The sequence below is a fragment of the Phyllobates terribilis genome, unplaced genomic scaffold (assembly GCF_046119375.1).
Source record: "Phyllobates terribilis strain yellow unplaced genomic scaffold, ASM4611937v1 Scaffold_7__3_contigs__length_470593459, whole genome shotgun sequence".
NCBI classification, from domain to species: Eukaryota; Metazoa; Chordata; class Amphibia; order Anura; family Dendrobatidae; genus Phyllobates; species Phyllobates terribilis.
Window position 1 is genome coordinate 416,099,686 of NW_027362767.1, and position 26,651 is coordinate 416,126,336.

The 26,651-nt window shown below is 44.8% G+C and overlaps 1 protein-coding gene across 1 annotated transcript in view; it reads left to right on the forward strand.

Moving 5' to 3' along the window:
* The first annotated feature begins 662 nt into the window (after window positions 1–662).
* The window catches only part of DDR1 (discoidin domain receptor tyrosine kinase 1), a 144,579-nt gene continuing 118,590 nt past the window's right edge, over window positions 663–26,651 (forward strand). Inside the window, exon 1 of the mRNA XM_073641771.1 lies at window positions 663–1,092. The gene's annotated coding sequence lies outside the window, so the exon portion shown is untranslated. The remainder of the gene's footprint in view (window positions 1,093–26,651) is intronic.

The window sequence follows — 26,651 nt, forward strand, 5'->3', positions numbered from 1 at the left end:
CCCACCGGGAAATTTCCCGGCACCCCGCCAGGCCAGACCGAGCCTGGTTGTACATAGATTTTCATGGCATATTGACTGGATTGACCAAGAAAGTCCATCCGACATAACCCCCACCATCTCGGAAATAGAGGTGCTAATTCCTCACTCCTGGTAGAAAATTGAAGGGTTGCTTCTACCAGGGGGTCTGGGTACTCCAATTCTTGGGGTCTCATTGGTTGGACCCAATTGGATTAGACTTTTGTGGCACATTGATGGAATGAAAAGACCTAACTTTAAGCACCCGGTCGCCAATGCATAACCTGTAACCTACCATGGGCTATTTTTAATAATGGTGACTTCTTCTATGAAGACAGGACCTTTGGGCCTCCTTAGATGCTTTGAAACTGCACCCACTAAACCTATACCCATCATTAAAGAGCCTGATCCCATGAACAAAAGCCAAATGACTTGGCACCCATTGTGGAGGAGATTGATCTTGGTCACATACCTCTATGAAGGAATCTGCAGAATACTCCTGGTACCCGTCTCATGATGTCAGTGTCTGTCATTCTGTCTGTGGTCGCTGGCTGTGTCACTATCACTGGAAGTCTATGTAGGGCTGAGTTATAGCGACAGGTGGTGGGAAAGAGAAGGGGGAGCACAGAGACACAGAGACTGAGGAGGGGGAATTCATTTGGGAAGTGGGAGAACGAGGAGAGGCCTGTGAGGAACACTGACGGCAACAGAAAATAGCCAGAAGACAGAATTGTTTGGGACGATGAAATCCAGGACGGTGCAGAGGACACAAAACTTCATTTAATGCACCAAAATTTCTAATTATTCTGGAGACGTCAGAAAGTGACCCAATATTATAGTCAGAAGTCAGAGTCAGACCATATAGAGCTATGGAAAAGTATAGGGTGAACCAGGGAGCGGGGCATTGATCCCTATTCTATAACTGGCCTCCACGTGGGAACAATCACTTCTGGATCTCTACAGGATTGTCACATCTACCACCCACCAAGACCCCACAGTACTTTACTGGTCAACGAACCTCTCAAAATCTCATATTTAAGGACCAAGGGACAAAAAGGAATTCAAGACGTATTGGTTGTAAGTAAATGTATTGTAATTTAGATATTTTAATTGTGATATATATATATATGCCTAGTAACATGTATTATTGGCACATTTTCCATACAAGCACCTGTCGGTGTGCTATCGTTGATGTATTTACTATATAGGCAGCAGAATGGTATGAGGGGCCGCACAGTCATTTGTTTCGTTATTTTTTTTTTTTTTTAGTTTTTCTTTAGCTTTTTGGCCTTGCCTTATAAATTATAAATTGTTATCTATTCACATTTAAGGGTTAGGGCAGTATACATTGTAAATACAGCTTATAGCATTGAGTATATGTAAAGTTCATGAAGCCTTAATGAACGTGAGACATTAAAGGCGTCCTCCAAATGGGAAAGCTACATCCCGAGACGAAAACCCTACTCTGATCAATCCATCATAACATCATTTTTAGGCCATGGCCCCACTATCAGTATTTGGTCAGTATTCGGTCAGTATTTTTTCTCAGGAGTGGGAGCCAAAACCAGGCGAGGAACAATCAGAGAAAAGGTCTAATAGAAACAAGTCACCAATTCTGCATTTATCACCCACTCCTGGTTTTGGCTCCCACTCCTGAGAAAAAATACTGACCGAATACTGATAGTGGGGCTGTGGCCTTACAGAAAGCTTTGATACAGGGTACAGAACTGAAAACGTGGGCTAGTTAGTAATGTTCGGGGAGGATCTTCAGCTTCTGGATGTAAATAGGAATGTTTCCCTTCACTGGGAAATCTTGAAAGTGATAACAGACTGAAACACAAAGTGTATATATATATATATATATATATATATATATATATATATATATATATATATATATATATATATATATATATATATCTATATATATATAGATATATATATACAGTATGCTTACATAAAAAAAAAAACTAAGCTGAGATCGATGGGGGAAGTATTTCACCTATGCACAGCAGACTTCCTGTTGGAAAATTTATGGAAAGATAATCTGTTAACAGAGAGAAATAGTTTACTCTTCCATAATTCATACTAAGTGTAAACTACATGAATAATTGCTAGTAACAAGTTAATGTATTACCAATTTTTTTGCAAAATTAAGACCGACTTCACGAGTGCAAACCACAATGTCTGGACAGGATGAGGGTCTTCTGATTCGAACTCAACAGCCTCGTAGGAATGTACGAGGGTCAGTCAATAAGTAATGTCTCCTATTTTTTTTCTCTTTTTAATTGGCAAGAAATTCAAATGCAATGACATAGGTTGAAAACCACAACATTAACGATTAATTTGTCACTTTTCAATATAATCTCCATCCATTTCTACAGTCTTGGTCCACCGTTTAACAAGGGCATGTATTCCAGCATGGTAAAAAGCATTCTTGGGACCCACCGTGCACAAACTTTTCTGTATCCCAGTTGTCCAATAATTTTCATCACACTGCCTTTACTGAGGCAGATAATGCCGCACAATTCATCTGCAGTCACCCGGCGGTCACCACGAATGATGTCATTGACTCGCTGAATGCTGCTTGGAGTCACTGCGGTTACTGGCCTGCCACTCCGCATTTTGTCAGCCAACGGTGATGGCCCTTCAGCTGTGTTACAGCGACGAACCCATCGTCTAACAGTACTGACATCCACTGTTGCATCACCGTACACATTTTTCAGTCTCTCATGAATTCGAATGGGCGTTTCACCTTCTGCATTCAAGAATTCAATCACAGAACGGTGTCTCATACGAACATCAATGTCAGCCATTTTGCAAACGGGTACAGTCCTGCCACCTGTTGGTGCAGGAAGTTGTAATTGCTGTGGATTGGAGAAGAAGGTTTGAGGAATTATGCCAACTTCGAATATTTAACATAACTACCTTATTTAAGGAGAAAAAAAATAGGAGGCATTACTTATTGACTCGTATAAGGCTGTTGAGTTACAGTCAAGAGACGTGCAACCGGTCCAGACATTGCAGTCCTCACCTAATACATGACTATCGGATCTGTGAAAGCGGCCCTATTTACACTTTATGCTACAGGAAGTTGTGGTCCCATCATCTAAGGCTCAGCTAACAGGTGCTGTCACTTTCGGGTTTCGGCACCAAACAGATCCCACTGAACTCTATAATGGAGTTTCCTGGGATTTTGTCATATAGGGCGTAATTCTACTGGAAAAAGGGCTACATGCTGCGATTTTTTTTTCTTTTGACAAATGTGAATGAATTCTACATTCCCTCCATATTTAATATTTAGAATGTTAATTCTAATCATAATTCATTTCTGTGTGTTTCTATTTAAAGGGGCATTCCAGAAATAAACTGACACACCGTTATGTCTGGTACAGGGCTTAGATCAGAGGGATTTTTTTCCTTGAATAATTGTGACACCCTAATGTCCTTACTTTAAAGCATAACTTCAGTTTAAAATAAAAAAAATTCACAGTTCCGAATCCTCCGATGAGTCGCGAAACATTTTGGCGCATGAAGTTGCATCTCAAGCCATGCCCTCTTACTGGGGAGCCACATTCCTCTTGTGGAAAGCAGTGTAAAAAAATGTGTATAAAAAAAATCATATGTGAGATGTGACGCGTGTTTTCATATTATGGATACTACTTTTTTCTGCATAGGATAATAGGGTTTGAACAAGACTCTGAGTTACATCCTGAATTTAATATATGCAATGGCCCTAGCATGTGGAGGATTAATAAACCCTATAAGGGTACGTGCACACCTTGAATATTTTCAGTGGATTATTCTGCACCAAAAACCAGTGATGAGAATTTTTAAAGCTGATGCACACGCTGCTTATTTTTTCCTTAAAAAAAGATATTAGTGCTTTTTATCAAATCTGCAGTATGTCAAGTCTTTCAGCGTTTTGCAACATTTTTCACACATTCAAATTAATGGGAATAAAAACCAACCTAAAACATTTTTGTGCAAAAAAATCCATTGCAAATACTCAACGTGTGCACAAACCCAAACTGTACTATTTTGCCAAAGGGCAAAAACCCAATTTGCCACTCTGTTATTATTGTGCTTTATAATAAAACTTGACGTTTATTGCATTAATACCTGTGTTATTTATATAGGTCAAGATCAATTTAAAATGATCAGAGACAGGAGACTTCTGACTTCTACACTGCTCAAAAAAATAAAGGGGACACTTAAACAACAGAATATAACTCCAAGTCAATCACACTTCTGTGAAATCAAACTGTCCACTTAGGAAGCAACACTGATTGACAATCAATTTCACATGCTGTTGTGCAAATGGAACAGACAACAGGTAGAAATGATAGGCAATTAGCAAGATACCCCCTATAAAGGAGTGGTTCTGCAGGTGGGGACCACAGACCATTTCTCTGTTCTCATCCTTTTTGGCTGATGTTTTGGTAACTTTTTCATTTTGCCATTGCCCTCACCCCTAGAGGTACAGTAGCATGAGGCGGTGTCTACAGTACGACCCACAGAAGCTGCTCAGGTAGTGCAGCTCATCCAGGATGGCACATCAGTGCAAGCTGTGGCAAGAAGGGTAGCTGTGTCTGTCAGCATAGTGTCCAGAGGCTGGAGGCACTACCAGGAGATGTGGAGGGGGCCGTAGGAGGGCAACAACCCAGCAGCAGGACCGCTACCTCCTCCTTTGTGCAAGGAGGAACAGGAGGAGCTCTGCCAGAGCCCTGTAAAATGACCTCCAGCAGGCCACAAATGTGCATGTGTCTGCACAAAAGGTTAGAAACCGACTCCATGAGGGTGGTATGAGGGCCCGACGTCCACAGATGGGGGTTGCGCTCACAGCCCAACCCCATGCAGGAAGCTTGGCATTTGCCACAGAACACCAGGATTGGCAAAGTCGCCACTGGCGCCCCGTGCTCTTCACAGATGAAAGCAGGTTCACACTGAGCACATGTGACAGACGTGACAGAGTCTGGAGACGCCGTGGAGAGCGATCTGCTGCCTGCAACATCCTTCAGCATGACTGGTTTGGCAGTGGGTCAGTAATGGTGTGGGGTGGCATTTCTTTGGAGGGCCGCACTGCCCTCCATGTGCTCACCAGAGGTAGCCTGACTGCCATTAGGCACCGAGATGAGATCCTCAGACCCCTTGTGAGACCATATGCTGGTGCGGTTGGCCCTGGGTTCCTCCTAATGCAGGACAATGCCAGACCTCATGTGGCTGGAGTGTGTCAGCAGTTCCTACAAGATGAAGGCATTGAAGCTATGGACTGGCCGTCCGTTCCCCAGACCTGAATCCGACTGAGCACATCTGGGACATCATGTCCCGCTCCATCCACCAACATCACATTGCACCACAGACTGTCCAGGAGTTGGCGGATGCTTTAGTCCAGGTCTGGGAGGAGATCCCACAGGAGACCATCCGCAACCTCATCAGCAGCATGCCCAGGCGTTGTAGGGAGGTCATACAGGCACGTGGAGGCCACACACAATACTCAACCTCGTCAGGAGCATGCCCAGGCGTTGTAGGGAGGTCATACAGGCACGTGGAGGCCACACACAATACTCAACCTCATCAGGAGCATGCCCAGGCGTTGTAGGGAGGTCATACAGGCACGTGGAGGCCACACACAATACTCAGCCTCATTGTGACTTGTTTTAAGGACATTACATCAAAGTTGGATCAGCCTGTAGAGTGTTTTTCCACTTTAATTTTGGGGGTGACTCGAAATCCAGGCCTCCATTGGTTAATAAACTTGATTTCCATTGATGATTTTTGTGTGATTTTGTTATCAGCACATTCAACTTTGTACAGAACAAAGTATTCAATGAGAATATTTCATTCATTCAGATCTAGGATGTGTTATTTGAGTGTTCCCTTTATTTTTTTTGAGCAGTGTATATATAATAGTAGAATGCTTTCTCCACTTTAGTATTCACTAATCATGTAAAAAGCTAATTATAGGGTGTGTGCGCCTGCAAGTCATCACACGAGGTAATTTGCTAAACTAATTTAGGAAGTCTAAAGGCTTGAATAATAAAATGCATCTAAATCTGCACCTCCCAAGGTGTTTCATTGGATAACCAGCTTCTTCATGGGCAGTGGGTCAACTGGCCACATGTAAGTTGCTAAAGTGATTTAGGAGATCTAAAGCATTCTATAGGGTAACATATCTAAATCTGCCCTTCTGACGTGTTTCACTGGATGACCAGCTTCTTCAGGGGGAGGGAGGCAAATGGCCACATGATGTAAATTTCTAATCTAGCTTACGACATTTAAAGCCTTCTATAATAAAACATATCTAAATCTGCCCCCCTGATATGTTTCACTAGATGACCAGCTTCTTCAGGGGAAGTGAAGCAGTGTATTCCTAGCAACAAGCAGACAACAGTTCAAAGCTACACTTGTCCTTGAGGTGCAGGTCTCATTTCCCTTACCACTTGCTTTGCAGAGATATCATATTGTACTTAATAAAATTAATGGAGGGAATGTTCCCTCTCTAGCTACTGTTGATGTGTGAATGCTTTGACTTTTTCTCCTTCACATTCCAGCAGAGTTGTGACTATGAGGTCATGTCTCATTCAATTCAATTAAGCTGCATTATTATGGCCACCAGTGCCCTTACCAGCTGTACGGATCGGCCTCAGCTGATTTATATCCGAGACAAGGTCTTGCAAATATCCAATATTTTGTCATTCCATTTGGGGGTTTACTAATGTCAGGGTGCCATTATCTGGGTCCACAAGTGTCTATGTGCTATTGTAACTAATGGACAGATGCAATGTGTCATTATACTGGGTCCACTAGTGTTAGTGTGCCACTCTTCTGGGTCCAACAATGTTAGTGTGCCATTGTCTGGGTCTACTATTATCAGTGCAGCATTGTACGGTATCCACCAGTGTTCTGCATCTATCAGTGTGCCATTGTTATTAGTCCACAAGTGTCATTGTGCTATTTTCTAGGTCCAGTAGTGTCAGTGTGCCATTGTCTGGGTCCAGTAGTGTCAGTGTGCCATTGTCTGGGTCTAGTGGTGTCAGTGTGCCAATGTCTGGGTCCAGTAGTGTCTGTGTACCATTGTCTAGGTCCAGTAGTGTCAGTGTACCAATGTCAGAATTCCTGTTGTCTTTCTACAGTTTGACCACTAGTGGCTGCTAATGTTCACCTTAATAATTATGCTGCAATCCCACTCCTTACCACTGGAGTCTGCTGTTGTGTTCCGCAATTGCCCTTTACTAAGATGGCAGATTCTGAACCTTGGAGTCTATCTTGTTTCCTGTTTGGGCCTACTTAAAGCCACATGGATCTGTTACTCATTGCTTGAGTATTGTGTCTAGCTGTTAGCTTAGTTCCGGTCTTAGCTCCTGAACATTCTTTCCCAGACTGTTCTCATTGATCTATGGATTGTTCCCTACAACTCCTTTGTTATATCCAAATACATCTATAACCGCTTGCTGTTCCTGCTCGTGCTCCTTCGGCCACTGGTTGCCAGCAGTACTACGCCAGTATCGTAACAACCATTGTCTGGGTCCAGTAGTGTCTGTGTGCCATTGTCTGGGTCCAGTAGTGTCTGTGTGCCATTGTCTGGGTCTGCTAAGTGTGTTATTGTCTGGGTCCACTATAATCAGTGCATCATTATTGTGGATCAACATGTATCTATGAGTGACTGGTCCACAGTTATATGTCTACCACTGTTTTGGACCCACCAGTGCCACATTGCCATTATTATAGGCCTACTAACGTTAGCTCACCGTGTCCGGAGGACCGATAGTGTTGGCATGCTATTGTTCTGGGTCCTGCGTTACCAAATGACCTGATGTAGGCTGTTAGCACACCATTGTGGTATGTCCGGGGACTGTGAAAAATGGAAATTTGGGTTAGGGACTAGCATGTGACTTGTGGGCTATGGCACTGAACGCTGAGGAATGCAGTACATACAAATGAGGGGATTAATACATAGTAATCTCACGCCTTTAATCTTGTATTACTCCTGAATAATCCCAGGAAAAAACATGGTGTTATCTCAGGCCACTGCTGTAATTCCCTCACATATTCTCCCAATCTTTTCCTTTCTTTTCCAGCTCATCACCCATCTTGTCACTTGCTCTTTCCATGCTCCCCCGAGTCTGGTGTTGTGGCTGCTTGTGTAGCACCCTGAGGATTCGGCTGCTACAGGGGTATTGCACCTCAATCCAGAGGTGTGATATTCCACTCCCGGGTAAGGATGGAGTGTGGAACTGAGCTCGGTAGGCTGCATGCACTACACACATCCCATTTCCGAGGAGCAGGCCGACGGTACTCCCACTTAGAAATGTGCAGGTACGACAGTGTCTGTTCCTGGCTGGAGTGGGAGGGGGGTGGTACATCCCAAGTAGTGTAGGGGCAGATAGGGGGAGCAGCCTGGGTAAAGATAGGAGCTCATTGGGTGCTGGTCACCTGAGCTCACACATAGAGGGTGTATATAAGGTGGGCACCATCAAAGAACAGGGTCAGTCAGTCTGTCAGCCTTTGCAGAGGAGTCACAGGAAGAGGAGCAGAGCAGATCCAGAGAGAGAGAGGAGAAAGAAAGAGAGACCCAGAGGGGGAAGCAGAAGAAAGGACTCTAAGATCCCAAATTAAAACAAAGGGTGAAGAGCCGGCATCAGGGTACCGGAACCCAAGCTGGTGGGGGCAAAAACACACCCCAGCCAGAGACCGGAGGCCGTGGGCAGCGTCTGCCACGGCCACCCACCACATCCACCACGAAGGCATACCACGTGGAGGGTCAGGGAACCCAAGGCCAAGGGTCACCCAACAGAAGGCCCGAGGGAGCTGGACCTGGGTGGATCACTAGTGGGGACGGCCAGACAAAGGACAGAAGGAGAGCTCAGGGTCACGCTCCGGACTCGCTTGGGGGTTGGCTGGATCCAGGACCTGGTGGACGCAGCACGGCTCGGGAGGTCACTTGAAGCTGGAGTGACCGGAACATCAGCAGTGAGTAAATACCCTAAACTGCACAACCCGACTCTGTCTTCATTTACATCTATGCTGCACCACCACAACCCCCATCCTCTGCACCTGACCCCCTGAGGCTATACCCCACCCGTTGGGGGTTATACCACCAAAAGCTGCACCTACACCATCAGCCTCAGCGGACCCTGCTGCAGCGGCGGCCATAGTGACCGCAACACAACGGGTGGCGTAGTCGACAATAAAGAACTTATAACATCTGTAGGACTGCCACATACAACTGAGTTTGACACCCTGGGCACGGACCGGGTCACAGCCACTCGGAAGACTACAACTCCCATCTGATCCGGCTCCGGATATTCCCCATAAAAGAATATGGCCCAGGGGGTGCGTCACTTGCATCCTTCTTTTCCCTCAATGTCTCTCTCTGTGTCTCACAATCGCCCCATTGTTCTTACTGATTCCTTTATTCCGGACAGCTGTCCCTCCATCACGCCCCTTGACACACCAAGCAGCTGATCTTCGCCCCCTCCCCCTCATCATCCACATATCATCCCCTAGTATACATGGGCATCTGCTCCTCCTGACATTCACACCCAGGTACCAGGCCCTGACCCCCTAGAATTATACATTTTCCAGATTTCACAAAAACAGCATTAATGGAGAACCTAAAATATAACCTTTAATATATCACAAAAAAACCAACAGACATTATCAAAAAACACATATATCCATTAGCATGGACAACAATGTGCTAAAAACAATCGACCAAAGGTCATACATCAAATACAAAGGTTGTCTATACATGCTATGTGACAGTGGTCACCTTACTCAATTGGCCTGAATAAACAATTAGAACAATCTCACCCAGAGTCTTCAGTATTGATCAGGGGCGAGTAGTGGTCCAAGCATTCAATGGTAAACTTCTTCAAGCCAGTAGGGTCACTGCCAGCTGGAGCCGGAGGAGAGATCCTACCGTGTTTCCCCGAAAGTAAGACAGTGTCTTGCTTTCTTTTTATCCCCAAAAGCCCCACTATGTCTTACTTTCAGGGTATGTCTTATATTGGAAAAAAATTGTCGAATTTTTTGTTTTAACCATAAAATTAACATTTATTAACAACCTGAACAGTATTGTATTCACCACAAAACAGTTTTATAAAAGGAAGTGCCAAGAATGTCTTGTTACAACATTGCATAACATGTAAAACAATGAAAAATGGTAAGAACGAACAGTGGAATACTGGAAGATAAAACAGATTTATTCCATGACAACCATGTCATCATCCCCAGGAATATCATCATAAACATCCACACTCTTAGGTTCCTGTGGATTTTCTTGGGACTCTCGGGACGACATTTCTTGCCGAATCATTGGCCCATATTTCTCATGGGTAGCAACGGCACTGTCCTGAAATGAGCAGGCTTTGTCCAGGTAGCCAGCTCGCAGTGCATTTGCAACGCAGGTGTTAGTGATCTTATTCCAAGAATTCTTCACCCAGTTAACAATCTCTGACAGTCTGGGCTTCACAAAGTTCCCACGTACATTTCTCTCCATTCGGTTTTCAATGTAGTCATTGATTTCCACACGCAGATAGTCCTTGAACGGCTTGTTAATGGCGATATCGAGAGTCTGAAGATAAGCCGTCATCCCTGCAGGAATCATGATTTGGTCGATTCTCCGCTCATGAAGGAAGTTTTTCATGGTTTTGGCGCGGTGTGTGCTAGCTGCATCCCAGATCAGCATCCCTCTTTTGTTCCCGCGCATTACAAGCGGCAGCATTAAATCAAGCCACTTTCTTATAACATCTTGTGTGGCCCAGGCTTTTTCAGTTTCCAGCACATAAATGCCAGAAACCCGCTCAATCTTCTCCTTTTTGCCCTTTGCAATGAGTAGCGGTGTTGCTTTAGTGCCATCCAGACGAATCGTTAAAATGCAGGTGACACGTGCACTTTCATAAGCGGTGGAGGGAACGTACACTGAGGAGGCAACTCGTTGATCAATGGTGGTTTGAGCTGCTTGGCCCATGAACACGGCAGTTTCGTCCATGGCGATCATGTTGCAAAGACTGTATTTAGAGAAGTCAATGTCATCCACAAACTTCTTGTAGGCTAATGCACGTTTAACAATCTCAGCATCTTCCAACCTAAAGAGGGTTGTGGATCTTCTCAAAGACAGGTCATTGCGTTCAAGAAAGTTATCCACCCAGTGCTGTGATGCCTTGAATTGTTCAGGGGAAATGTCAAACTGTGGCGACACTGCAAGGGCATATTCCTGAATCTGAGCCCTGGTCACCACCAATGTCTTTGCTCTCCTGTCTGCAACCCACTCAGAGACTAGGCTTTCCAGCTCTGTATACATTGGTTGCCGACCACATCCAATCTTGCGCTTTTTAGCCATTCCGCTCTCCACTTTTTCACTCAGGTTAGTGTATTCTGCACGCCATTTTTGGACCAGTCGGTGATCCAGCATTTTCTCCTTGCAGAACTGCACTACATTTTTGCCCCAAGATTCTTCAACAATCGCTTTTTTATACTCCACGGTGTAACTCTTCCTTTTACCACTGGAACCGGAAGTGCTCATGTCTAGGGCCTAAAATATAGCATACGGTATAAGCACTGCTTGTATCACAGTCTCCCATAGGGTTACAGCCCCATACAGTATCCCACACCGCCTTCCATAGGGTTACAGCCCCATACAGTATCCCACACCGCCTTCCATAGGGTTACAGCCCCATACAGTATCCCACACAGCCTTCCATAGGGTTATAGCTCCATACAGTATCCCACACAGCGTGTTTTTGTATGTTGTCCTGATGGACCACGGAAAACATTACTGCTGCTCCTGCGGCCTCCACATCCCTCCGCTCATCCCGCTCTAACCGTCCGCATCCCGCAGTTAAAGGGGCACTGACAGCTAAAAAAACTGTGTAAAATGTGTTTTTTTTAGTGTATATGCATTTTACCTTCTGTGACGGGCGGGGGGGGAGGTTTCTTTGGAGTAGGGACGTGCCCGAGTAAATTTGCATAGGCGCGTCCTAAGCCGTCAAACAGCTCATGTGGGCACAGCAAAGTGCAAACCTGTACCTATACCTGTATCTAACCCAGTGTGATACAGTACCACCTGCTGTATTTAATCCAGTGTGACACCGGCTGATACCCACTGGGTTACATACAGCAGATGATACCCCAGTATGCCAGTGTGTATGTTTTACTGATGTAATACTGTGTGCATTACCGTATTTTAAGCAGGAGGCGGCAGTGACAAGTGCAGGGGACGGCGCGGTGACGTATGGAGAGGGGGACGGCGCAGGCGTGGGTCAGACGGAGGCGGCAGACGCGGTGACGTATGAAGGGGGGGGCGGCGCGGAAGTGGGCAGGAGGCGGCGTGCAGCTAGATGAGAGGGAGACGGCCGTGTTTCCCCGAAAGTAAGACATATGTCTTACTTTCGGGGTACGGCTTATATTAGCCGAGCCCCCCTGAAACCCCCGATACGTCTTACAATCGGGGGTGTCTTACTTTCGGGGAAACACGGTATTAAGCCCTGTGCAGGCTATTTTATCATATAAACCACTACTAGTTTGGGTATCACCGCTAGGGAACTGGGGTGATTTCTGATAGTATACACCGTGCACTTTAGCTCCCCTGATGAACCTGGAGGGGAAACGCGTCGGTAGACGCACGCTGTAATATTGTAAGGCCTTCTATATAAGGGCTAGCTGTGGACTGCCCTTGATAGGGCGGGAGCTCTGGGGTCGAGGAATAGAATAGCCTGCACAGGGCTTAATAGGATCTCTCCTCCGGCTCCAGCTGGCAGTGACCCTACTGGCTTGGAGAAGTCTACCATTGAATGCTTGGACCACTACTCGCCCCTGACCAATACTGAAGACTCTGGGTGAGATTGTTCTAACTGTTTATTTAGGTCCATTGAGTAAGGTGACCACTGTCACATAGCATTTATAGACAACCTTCGTATTTGATGTACAGTGGGTACGGAAAGTTTTTAGACCCCTTTAAATTTTCACTCTTTGATTCACTGCAGCCATTTGGTAAATTCTAAAAAGTTCTTTTTTTTTTCTCATTAAAGTACACTCTGCACCCCATCTTGACTGAAAAAAAAAAAAGAAATGTAGAAATTTTTGTAAATTTATTAAAAAAGAAAAAGTGAAATATCACATGGTCATAAGTATTCAGACCCTTTGCTCAGTATTGAGTAGAAGCACTGTTTTGATCTAGTACAGCCATGAGTCTTCTTGGGAATGATGCTACAAGTTTTTCACACCTGGATTTGGGGATCATCTGCCATTCTTCCTTTCAGATCCTCTCCAGTTCCATCAGGTTGGATGGTGACCGTTGGTGGACAGTCATTTTCAGGTCTCTCCAGAGATGCTCAATTGGGTTTAGGTCAGGGCGCTGACTGGGCCAGTCAAGAATGGTCACAGAGTTATTCTGAAGCCACTCCTTTGTTATTTCAGCTGTGTGCTTAGGGTCATTGTCTTGTTGGAAGGTGAACCTTTGGCCAAGTCTGAGGTCCAGAGCACTCTGGAAGAGGTTTTCATCCAGGATATCTCTGTACTTGGCCGCATTCATGTTTCCTTCAATTGCAACCAGTCGTCCTGTCCCTGCAGCTGAAAACACCCCCATAGCATGATGCTGCCACCACCATGTTTCACTGTTGGGATTGTATTGGGCAGGTGATGAGCAGTGCCTGGTTTTCTCCACACATACCGCTTAGAATTATCACCAAAAAGTTCTATCTTCGTCTCATCAGACCAGAGAATCTTATTTGTCATAGTCTGGTAGTCCTTCATGTGTTTTTGAGCAAACTCTATGTGGGCTTTCATATGTCTTGCACTGAGGAGAGGCTTCCGTTAGGCCACTCTGCCATATAGGCCCGACTGCTGGAGGGCTGCAGTGATAGTTGACTTTGTGGAACTTTCTCCCATCAACCTACTGCATCTCTGGAGCTCAGCCACAGTGATCTTGGGGTTCTTCTTTACCTCTCTCACCAAGGCTCTTCTCCCACGATTGCTCAGTTTGGCTGGACAGCCAGGTCTATGAAGACTTCTGGTGGTGCCAAACTTCTTCCATTTAAGGATTATGGAGGCCACTGTGCTCTTAGGAACCTTGAGTAATGCAGACATTCTTTTGTAACCTTGACCAGATCTGTGCCTTGCCACAACTCTGTCTCTGAGCTCCTTGGGCAGTTCCTTTGAGCTCATGATTCTCATTTGGTCTGACATGCACTGTGAACTGTGAGGTCTTATATAGACAGGTGTGTGCCTTTCCAAATCAAGTCCTATCAGTTTAATTAAACACAGCTGGACTCCAATGAAGGAGTAGAACCATCTCAAGGAGGATCACAAGGAAATGGACAGCATGTGTATTAAATATAAGTGTCTGAGCAAAGGGTCTGAATACTTATGATCATGTGATATTTCAGTTTTTCTTTTTTAATAAATTTGCAAAAATTTCTACATTTCTGTTTTTTTTCAGTCAAGATGGGGTGCAGAGTGTACTTTAATGAGAAAAAAAATAACTTTTTAGAATTTACCAAATGGCTGCAATGAAACAAAGAGTGAAAAATTTAAAGGGGTCTGAATACATTCTGTACCCACTGTATGACCTTTGGTCCATTGTTTTTAGTACATTTTTGTCCATGCTAATGGATATATGTGTTTTTTGATAATATCTGTTGGTTTTTATGTGATATATTAAAGGTTATATTTTAGGTTCTCCATTAATGCTGTTTTTGTTAAATATGAGAACACGGAGAAACTGAGTGGCATATTTCCATACAGTTTATATCTTGCAGAGTTTCTATTATCCAAATTTCCCAAAATTGATTAGTTAAATGCACCAAGATGGGCATACCTATAGAAGGGGTGCAAAGTTGCACTTGAACTCTGGTTCCCGAATGCCCCCTGTGTCACATCAGTGGACAACAGTACTATAAATGGCATATATAGCTGGCGGCAAGGAAAAGAATTTGCTATGGAGCTTAAAGTGGACCAATCATTTGCCATAAAGATTTTTTTATGTGATGTAAAGGCCGCTGTTCAACTTCTCCTGATTCCAGTGATGTTTTTCTTTTGTTCCTACGCCTCTCTGTTCCTCTTCTTTGTGTATAAATCTAGTCTTGTTAGCCAAGTGGGTGTGGACATTAAGAAGACACCCACAGAGAAGAGTTGGGGACCGTGCCCACTTGTCAGTGACGTAACTTAAAGTTCATGGGCCCCAATGCAAAAGCTGCAATGGGGCCCCCAATTATTGAATGTCTATAATAGTATTTGTCTTTTCATATAGGCCTAAGAGACTGTTTGGACCCCTAAGGCTCCAGGGCCCAGGTGCCATCTATTGTAGTTATGCCCCTCCCACTTGGCTAACAAGACCAGATATACATACAGGGAGGAAGAGGCCATATCTCAGGAACGGAGAGGCGCAGGAGCAAAGGAAAAGCATGTCTGGATTCAGGAAAACAGCGGCATTTACACCAGGTAAACAAATACATATTTATGGCAAGTGACAGGTCCTCTTTAAAGTTTAAATTCTGCCTCAGGCACTTTGTGTGCCACTGAACCTTGTCTATTTGAGACGCCACAATGTTCCCCATGCTCGCTCACTCTACTGTCACATCCAGGAGGCTGACGAAAAAAGGGGAGATTTCCTGGACTCCTAAAGAGTCGGACAACTGAAACCTCCCATAAAGTAGTGCTTACAACAGTTTTCTTCCATTTAGGAGGAGAGTAGGGGGTGAGGAAGAGCGGTGGGATGGATGTGGCAGCATAAAGGGCATGGCTAAAGAAGAATTAATTTTAATTTCACATGCCGAATTTAGTTTTTTCCCCAATGCCCAAGAATGCCCATAAATTGGGACGTGCAACGATCCTCTGTGTAGAAACTTTGGAGGTACAGTGTGGCCCATATACCACATGAAACCATATATGGCCCCATGTAACAGCCCTCAGGAGAAGGGATCTACCTGGGCAATAAGTGCACACCTGTCACACATAGACAATGTTGAATATGGTGAAAAAAGCCCATAAGTTCTGGTTATAATAGTGGTAAAAGCACAGCATGGTTTCCTTTCATCATCATTCACAATCGGCCTTTCTGTAAAATACTAAAACAGGAAAAACACCACAAAAATAACCCATGTGAACCCGGCCTGATGGGGTCTCTCTACCAGCACCATTTATAGAGACTTTCCTCACTCCAATGATTTATTTCCTATCAACAAAATAGGTGGTAAAATCTTTTGCAAAACCTCTGTGTGAACTTAGCCAATGGGTATGTATGTTCACATCGAGTCTATTTTTAAGGAGTATTTTAAAGTGGATCTGTTACGAAATCCACATTAAAAATCTGCTACAAATAGGATTTGAATACCCTTGCTAATCATGTCATTTGAAAATCCACTTTTCTTGCTCATATGGCGATTTTGTTTTTTTTTGCCCAAATTAGCTTTTCAAAAGGTAAAATGGAGCAGTTGCCCAGGGCAACCAATCAGGCCTCAGCTTTCAATAAACAAAAGGCCTTTGAAAAATGAAAGGCAGAAGCTGATTGGCTGCTAGGGGAAACGGCTCCACTTTTTACCTCTGTACCAATTCAGATCTCCCCATTGTTACACCACTTTACTCTTGTCACACATTCACACTTTTACACACCTTTAGCAGATTTGCCACATTTTACAATCTTTTTTTTTACTATACCCTGGTTAAAACAGTCAAGGGCAACAAAAGGAAAAGGGTGTCTTAAACAGTAAATTTTGGTGATTTTTGTAGCTCTTTTTTTTGAGGCAGAAAAATCTGACATGGTTTTCAGTTTCAGGAATCGCTGCTTTTTTATTTATATTTTTGAGACATTTTTATTTTTCTGATCCGTTTTTTTTTGTTAATATTTTTCCCCATGGTGTTCGGCACTCTTTCGACTTCACAATCTCAAGTTTGGATTGGATTCAATAAGGAATTTGTTTCCAGTCAGTAACACATCACTTTTCTTTTTTCTGCGTCAAGTTTTTTAGCACTTCATCGTTAAAAAACTCACCGTGCGATCAGCAATGTGGAATTTCCATTGAAAACAATAGTAAGACTATTCAAAGTGTTTTTAAGTATTTTTTTTCCTTTAAAACCTCCTTGTAAGGTAAGTTCACACAGTTTTTTTAAGGGCATTTTATAGCAGATCTGCTCCAAAATCCACATTAAAAAAATCAGCTTCAAATACGCTTTGAATACCTCTCGTAATCATTTCAATGGAAAATCCACTTTTGCTGCTCTTATGGTAGTTTTTTTAAAAAATTTTTTATAGCTTTTATCTTTTCTTTGTGGAATCCGCTTTAGATTTGACACCATCTAGTCAAAAAACTGTAGAAACACCATAACGGGAAAAATAATGTTTTAAAACACTCATCAAAAAATCTTAGAAAATCACTTCAGGAACATAGAAAATGCATCCAAAATTTTAAAAATAAATATATAAAAATCAGCATTTCCTACAGTGGATTCCTGTTGAAAAAATTGTTTGAATTTTCCACCTCCTAAAAGCTCCATGTGAATGTGACCTTAGAGCACGTTTTTGTCCAAAAAACATATAAAATACAGAACAAAACCTCAGTGCTTTTTATCTCGAATTGCCGCTGTTTTGTGATACGGTTTACAGTCACATTAGGCCTCGTTCAGACATCAATAGTTTCCACATGCGAGGAAAACGGATCAATTATTCTGATCAGAGTTTGAGCAGTGTGTCATAAGTTTTTCTTGTACGTGGAGAGAAAATAAAAAGTTTCTCCACCTTCTCTTTCCTGATAATCTGCGAAAATCAGACTGCACTCGTATGTCATCCAAGAGCGGTCCGATATTTTCCCGGACCCATAGACTTGCATTGCCAATTTTGATCTGATGCTTGGATCAAAATCAGACTTGTTTCTGATATTTTCCGAGGATCACTCGGTCTGGGGAAAAAAAATCAGACATGTGCACGGCCCCATAGAAAATCATAGGTATGAGTTCTATTGTGACGAACACAGATAGCACTCGTACGAGAATATTTGACATGTGAACGAGCCCTTACTCGTGAAACCCATGTATTTTACATGTTTCACCTGTAACCGCCATATTGCAAAACCAATTTTCAGTAAAACCATGTGCAATTTTGGAGTCTTTTTTTGGAATAAAATGTCACATTTCGTATAGGTGCAAACATATAGAGACACAAGGTCCCTGTAACCCCCTCACCCTCTCGAAAATCTCCCAAACAGCTGGGAGCCAAAGATCTTGTTTCATTTATTCCAGGAGTAGTGTTGAGCATTCCGATACTGAAATATCGGGTATCGGCCGATATTCACTGTATCGGAATTCCGATACTTAATTCCGATACTTTTATAATATCGAATACCGGAATCGGAAGTTCCCATAATGCCTGCGCTCTGCAGTGTCTCTGAAGGATGACAAGCTGGATGGCAGCGCTCAGCTGCGATCCAGCTTGTCATCAGAATGCCATCCCAGCGTGGGAGAATTCTCCTGATTGTTTAAAAGCCGGCGCGCGGTAAAAAGCCGCCGGCTTTTAAACAATCACGCAGCCCCATACTGCTTCCCCGCAGCCTCCCACCCCGATCCTCCGCTCCCCTCGCCACCTCCCATCCCGATCGTAAATTAGGACCGGGCGGGGAGCACAGCACCAAGGAGCGAAGGACCCGGGCGGGGAAGCCGGCAGTGAAAAGACTTCACCGCCGGCTTTCCCGTTCTGTGCTGCGCTTTCCCGCCGGTTATTTCAAATGAACATCAGGTGATGCCGATCAGCTGTTCATTTGAAGTAGCCGCAGTGCCCTCAGAGGGTTCATGTGAGTTCATGCTTGACTGCATGAACTCACATCAACTTTCCCACGGCCGCACAGGTCAGCCTCACCTCCCGGACCCGTCATGATTAGTGTGTGTGCGGGGTGTGTGTGCGGGGTGTGTGCGGGGTGTGTGTGCGGGGTGTCTGTGCGATGTGTGCGGGGTGTGTGTGCGGGTGTGTGTGTGTGCGGGTGTGTGTGTGTGCGGGTGTGTGTGCGGGGTGTGTGTGCGGGGTGTCTGTGCGATGTGTGCGGGGTGTGTGTGCGGGGTGTCTGTGCGATGTGTGCGGGTGTGTGTGCGGGCAGACATAGGCCGATGTGACACTACTACTCCCATCGGCCTATGTCTGTCCCCCGTCCACTCCTGCCAGCAGGATCAGCTCGATGGGAGCAGTAGTTCCCATCAGCCTGATCCTGCTATTTAAATTGCCCTACTGTGTCCCCAATAAATGTTAGATACATGTCATTGGTGGCCAGTGGTTACCTAAAAGAAATTAGTTCATACATTACCTGTCCCCGCCGATCGCCACCTAAAATAAAGTAAAGAATAAAAAACTACACCTATACTCACCAAGACACCTAATTCCCCGAAGCCATCGATCTCCTGTAATAAAATATAAAATAATAAACCACAACCTTATCCTTACCCCTCCGTAGCAGTCCACGAGTGTCCCACGAAGATCTCCAGTTCAGAGCAGCCACATAGAATGTGACCGCTCTGAACCGCTGCCGCCGCTAGAATGACGGGGCCGTAAGGGTTCACCGGAGTTCAGGCAGCGCTGCTCCGGTTAGCTCCTTTACGGCACTGCTGTATCGTGAGAAATTCCCACGGTACAGCACTGCCGTAAAGGAGGTCTCCGGAGCTGCGCTGCCTGAATGCACTCCGGTGACCTCAGTCAGTGGCTCCCGCTGCCGGGAGCGGACGTGTTCCCGGCAGCGTGAGCTTACAGCAGCCATGCACAGCTGTCACCATCTCCAGATGTGACAGCTGTGCATGGGAGATCAGCGCAGGAACGTGGACAGGTAACTATTTTTTTTTTAGTAAACTAAGAATTAAATAAAATGGTGTTTTATTTCAAATAAATTATTTTTTTCTGGGTGTAGTGTGTTTTTTCTTTTTAACACTTTGTAGGTTAGTAATGGGGGTGTCATATAGACGGCCATCATTACTAACCTGGGCTTCATGGCAGCTGGCGCTGACATGAACCCCACCACTATTACCCCCTGCCACCGCACCAGGGCAGCGTGGAAGAGCGAGGCTAAGTGCCAGAATTGGCGCATCCTATGGATGCGCCATTTCTGGGGCGGCTGACGGCTGGTGTTTCTAGCCTGGGAGGGGGCCAATATTCATGGCACCCTTCCTGAGCTATTAATATCAGCCCCCAGCTGTCTGCCTAGCCTTTGCTAGCTATTAAAATAGAGGGGACCCCACGTCATTTTTTTTTGGGGGGTCCCCCATTTTAATAGCTAGTAAAGGCTAGGTATTCAGCTGGGGGCTGATATTAGTAGCCTGGGAAGCTCCGTGGGTTTTACCCCCTTCCCAGGCTTCAAACATCTGCCCCAGCCGTCTGCTTAACCTCCGCTAGAGACTAAAATTATGGGGGATCCCACGCCATTTTTTTTTTAAATAAATCCTTTATTTTAACACTAAATGACATTTGAGGACTTAATAAAGATGCAGTCCCTAAATTATTATTTATTTTTTAATAAATTTTTCCCAAAACTTTTGACGTGGGCTTCGCCATATTTTTGTATGCCAGCCAGGTACAGCATCCAGCTTCTATGAACGCGCCATTTTCCGGGGCGGCCGCGGACTGCAATTTTCAGCGGGGGGGGGAGGGCAAAAAGCTTGGGCCTCCCTGCGCTGCAGATTCCATCCCCCAGCTGCCTAGTTGTACCTGGCTGGACACAAAAATAAGGAGAAGCTCCACGTTTTTTTTTTTTTAATTATTTCATGAAATTCATGGAATAATTAAGAAAAAAAGGGCTTCCCTATATTGTTGTGTCCGGCTAGGTACAAATAGGCAGCTGGTGGTTGGGGGCAGCCCATTCCTGCCTGCTGTACCTGGCTGGACACAAATATAGTGTGAAGCCCCACGTCAATTTTTTTTTAATTATTTCAGGAAATTCATGAAATAATTAAAAAAAAATTATGTGGGGCTTCGCCCTATAATTGTGTCCAGCCAGGTACAGCAGGCAGGAACGGGCTGCCCCCAACCACCAGCTGCCTATTTGTACCTAGCCGGACACAACAATATAGGGAAGCCCTTTTTTTCTTAATTATTCCATGAATTTCATGAAATAATTAAAAAAAAAAATGTGTGGCGCTTCGCCCTATTTTTGTGTCCAGCCAGGTACAACTAGGCAGCTGGGGGCTGGAATCTGCAGCGCAGGGAGACCCAAGCTTTCTGGGTCCCACCCGCTGCAAATTGCAGTCCGCAGCCGCCCCGGAAAATGGCGCGTTCATAGAAGCGCCATCTTCTGGCGCTGTACCCAACTCATCCAGGGCCCTGGTGCGGTGGCTCACTGGGTAATAAAGGGGTTAAGGCCAGCTTGGCATTATCAGCTGGCCCTAAGCCCGAAATTCATGGGGTCACGCCAATATTAGACATGACCGCCATGAATTTCTAGTAAAGTATTTAAAAAAAACACAAACACCCAGAAAAAAGTCCTTTAATTGAAATAAAGACACAATTCTTTATTGTTCTAAATTAAACCATACTTACCGCCACACCCATTCCAGCTGAAGCCAACGATCTCCTGCAATAAAAGTAAAATAATAAAGCAACCTCATCCTTACCTTTCCATGGTTCCCAGGACAGCTTCAGCTCTGCTACATCGAGATGACAGGCTGGACCGCAGCAGAACGCTGCCATCCAGCCTGTCATCCCGCGGACACTGAGAAGCGCAGGCATGCTTGCGCTCCTCAGTGTCTTTCTGTGACGTCATCCAGATGAGCCGAGGTCATGTCCAATGAACTCAGCTCACCTCATGCACGTCACTGACAGCGTGGGAAAATTCTCCTGCACTCAGCGCTTCAGCGTGAGAATTCTCCCACGCTGTCAGTGACGTGCATGAGGTGCGCCGAGTTCATGGGACATGACCTCACCTCATGCACGTCACTGACAGCGTGGGAAAATTCTCACGCTGAAGCGCTGAGTGCAGGAGAATTCTCCCACGCTGTCAGTGACGTACATGAGGTGAGCCGAGTTCATTGTCGGCTCATCTGGATGCCGTCACAGCCAGACACTGAGGAGTGGAAGTATGCCTGCGCTTCTCAGTGTCTGCGGGATGACAGGCTGGATGGCAGCGTTCTGCTGCGGTCCAGCCTGTCATCTCGATGTAGCAGAGCTGGAGCCGTCGTGGGAGCCATGGAAAGGTAAGGATGAGGTTGCTTTATTATTTTTCTTTTATTGCAGGAGATCGTTGGCTTCAGCTGGAATGGGCGTGATGGTAAGTATGGTTTAATTTAGAACAATAAAGAATTGTGTGTTTATTTCAATTAAAGGACTTTTTTCTGGGTGTTTGTGTTTTTTTTAAATACTTTACTAGAAATTCATGGTGGTCATGTCTAATATTGGCGTGACCCCATGAATTTCGGGCTTAGGGCCAGCTGATAATGCCAAGCTGGCCTTAACCCCTTTATTACCCAGTGAGCCACCGCATCAGGGCCCTGGATGAGTTGGGTACAGCGCCAGAAGATGGCGCTTCTATGAACGCGCCATTTTCCGGGGCGGCTGCGGACTGCAATTTGCAGCGGGTGGGGCCCAGAAAGCTTGGGCCTCCCTGCGCTGCAGATTCCAGCCCCCAGCTGCCTAGTTGTACCTGGCTGGACACAAAAATAGGGCGAAGCTCCACGTTTTTTTTTTTTTTAAATTCATGAAATTCATGGAATAATTCAGAAAAAAAGGGCTTCCCTATATTGTTGTGTCCGGCTAGGTACAAATAGGCTGCTGGTGGTTGGGGGCAGCCCGTTCCTGCCTGCTGTACCTGACTGGACACAAATATAGGGCGAAGCCCCACATCAATTTTTTTAAATTATTTCATGAATTTCCTGAAATGATTTAAAAAAAATTGACGTGGGGCTTCGCACTATATTTGTGTCCAGCCAGGTACAGCAGGCAGGAACGGGCTGCCCCCAACCACCAGCTGCCTATTTGTACCTGGTTGGACACAACAATATAGGGAAGCCCTTTTTTTCTTAATTATTTCATGAATTTCATGAAATAATTTAAAAAAAAAAATACGTGAAGCTTCTCCCTATTTTTGTGTCCAGCCAGGTACAACTAGGCAGCTGGGGGATGGAATCTGCAGCGCAGGGAGGCCCAAGCTTTCTGCCCCCCCCCCTCCCCCCGCTGAAAATTGCAGTGCGCAGCCACCCCGGAAAATGGCGCGTTCATAGAAGCTGGATGCTGTACCTGGCTGGCATACAAAAATATGGCGAAGCCCACGTCAAAAGTTTTGGGAAAAATTAATTAAAAAATAAATAATAATTTAGGGACTGCATCTTTATTAACTCCTCAAATGTCATTTAGTGTTAAAATAAAGGACTTATTTTAAAAAAAATTGACGTGGGGCTTCGCCCTATATTTGTGTCCAGCCAGGTACAGCAGGCAGGAACAGGCTGCCCCCAACCACCAGCTGCCTATTTGTACCTGGCCGGACACAACAATATAGGGAAGCCCTTTTTTAAAAAAATTATTTCATGAAATAATTAAAAAAAAATTGACGTGGGGCTTCGCACTATATTTGTGTCCAGCCAGGTACAGCAGGCAGGAATGGGCTGCCCCCAACCACCAGCTGCCTATTTGTACCTGGTTGGACACAACAATATAGGGAAGCCCTTTTTTTCTTAATTATTCCATGAATTTCATGAAATAATTTAAAAAAAAAATGCGTGGGGCTTCGCCCTATTTTTGTGCCCAGCCAGATACAACTAGGCAGCTGGGGGCTGGAATCCGCAGCGCAGGGAGACCCAAGCTTTCTGGGCCACCCCCGCTGCAAATTGCAGTCCGCAGCCGCCCCAGAAAATGGCGCGTTCATAGAAGCGCCATCTTCTGGCGCTGTACCCAACTCATCCAGGGCCCTGGTGCGGTGGCTCACTGGGTAATAAAGGGGTTAAGGCCAGCTTGGCATTATCAGCTGGCCCTAAGCCCAAAATTCATGGGGTCACGCCAATATTAGACATGACCGCCATGAATTTCTAGTAAAGTATTTAAAAAAACACAACACCCAGAAAAAAGTCCTTTAATTGAAATAAACACACAATTCTTTATTGTTCTAAATTAAACCATACTTACCATCACGCCCATTCCAGCTGAAGCCAACGATCTCCTGCAATAAAAGAAAAATAATAAAGCAACCTCATCCTTACCTTTCGATGGTTCCCAGGACAGCTCCAGCTCTGCTACATCGAGATGACAGGCTGGACCGCAGCAGAAAGCTGCCATCCATCCTGTCATCCCGCAGACACTGAGAAGCGCAGGCATGCTTCCACTCCTCAGTGTCTGGCTGTGACGGCATCCAGATGAGCCGAGGTCATGTCCAATGAACTCCGCTCACTTCATGTACGTCACTGACAGCGTGGGAAAATTCTCCTGCACTCAGCACTTCAGCGTGAGAATTTTCCCACGCTGTCAGTGACGTGCATGAGGTGAGCTGAGTTCATTGGACATGACCTCACCTCATGTATGTCACTGACAGCGTGGGAGAATTCTCACGCTGAAGCGCTGAGTGCAGGAGAATTTTCCCACGCTGTCAGTGACGTGCATGAGGTGAGCTGAGTTCATTGGACATGAACTCGGCTCATCTGGATGACGTCACAGAGAGACACTGAGGAGCGCAAGCATGCCTGCGCTTCTCAGTGTCTGCGGGATGACAGGCTGGATGGCAGCTTTCTGCTGCGGTCCAGCCTGTCATCTCGATGTAGCAGAGCTGGAGCTGTCCTGGGAACCATCGAAAGGTAAGGATGAGGTTGCTTTATTATTTTTCTTTTATTGCAGGAGATCGTTGGCTTCAGCTGGAATGGGCGTGATGGTAAGTATGGTTTAATTTAGAACAATAAAGAATTGTGTCTTTATTTCAATTAAAGGACTTTATTCTGGGTGTTTGTGTTTTCTTTTAACTTTGACTATGGGGTTAGTAATGGGGGTGTCTTATAGACGCCTCTCCATTACTAACCTGGGCTTGATGTCAGCTGGCATTATAAGCTGACATCAACCCCAACCCTATTACCCCCTGCCACCGCACCAGGGCAGCGTGGAAGAGCGAGGCTAAGTGCCAGAATTGGCGCATCCTATGGATGCGCCATTTCTGGGGCGGCTGACGGCTGGTGTTTCTAGCCTGGGAGGGGGCCAATATTCATGGCACCCTTCCTGGGCTATTAATATCAGCCCCCAGCTGTCTGCCTAGCCTGTGCTAGCTATTAAATTAGGGGGGACCCCACGTCATTTTTTTGGGGGGGTCCCCCATTTTAATAGCTAGTAAAGGCTAGGTATTCAGCTGGGGGCTGATATTAGTAGCCTGGGAAGCTCCGTGGGTATTACCCCCTTCCCAGGCTTCAAACATTTGCCCCAGCTGTCTGCTTAACCTCCGCTAGAGCCTAAAATTAAGGGGAACCCCACGCCAATTTTTTTTTAAATAAATCCTTTATTTTAACACTAAATGACAAGTACAGTAATCAACACTATCACTGTACTTCATATATATGTGACTGACATGTTTCTATCTATCTAATCTATGTGTGATTCTCTATTCTTTCTATTCTAAATTGTCGGGTACAGATGCTGAATTGCCGGCCGGCTTTCTTAAAGAGACGGTGCATGAAAACACTATTATTTTTTTAAATAAATCCTTTACACTAAATGACAAGTTCTGTAAGCAACACTGTCACTGTACTTCATATATATGTGACTGACATGTTTCTATCTATCTAATCTATGTGTGAAGCTCTATTCTGTCTGTTATAAATTGTCGGGTACAGATGCTGAATTGCCGGCCGGCTTTTTTAAAGAGACGGTGCACGAAAACACTAATATTTTTTTTAATAAATCCTTTACACTAAATGACAAGTACAGTAAGCAACACTGTCACTGTACTTCATATATATGTGACTGACATGTTTCTATCTATCTAATCTATGTGTGATTCTCTATTCCTTCTATTCTAAATTGTCGGGTACAGATGCTGAATTGCCGGCCGGCTTTCTTAAAGAGACGGTGCATGAAAACACTATTATTTTTTTAAATAAATCCTTTACACTAAATGACAAGTTCTGTAAGCAACACTGTCACTGTACTTCTTATATATGTGACTGACATGTTTCTATCTATCTAATCTATGTGTGAAGCTCTATTCTGTCTGTTATAAATTGTCGGGTACAGATGCTGAATTGCCGGCCGGCTTTTTTAAAGAGACGGTGCACGAAAACACTAATATTTTTTTTAATAAATCCTTTACACTAAATGACAAGTACAGTAAGCAACACTGTCACTGTACTTCATATATATGTGACTGACATGTTTCTATCTATCTAATCTATGTGTGAAGCTCTATTCTTTCTGTTGTAAATTGTCGGGTACCGGTGAATGCCGCTGATGAATTGCCGGCTTTTCATGTCATTCTACATTATTCTTAGTTGTTTTACTTCATGTAGAATTAACCTACAAGGAAAGAAAGGGTTTATTTTCATTCCGATATTTGTGTCCCATTGACTTGCATTGGTTTCCGGTATCGGAATCGGCGATATCCGATACTTTTTGGGTATCGGCCCGATCCAATCCGATACGATATTTCCTGATATCGGAAGGTATCGCTCAACACTATCCAGGAGTGATTGCACCACCCAGGAATTCCTGT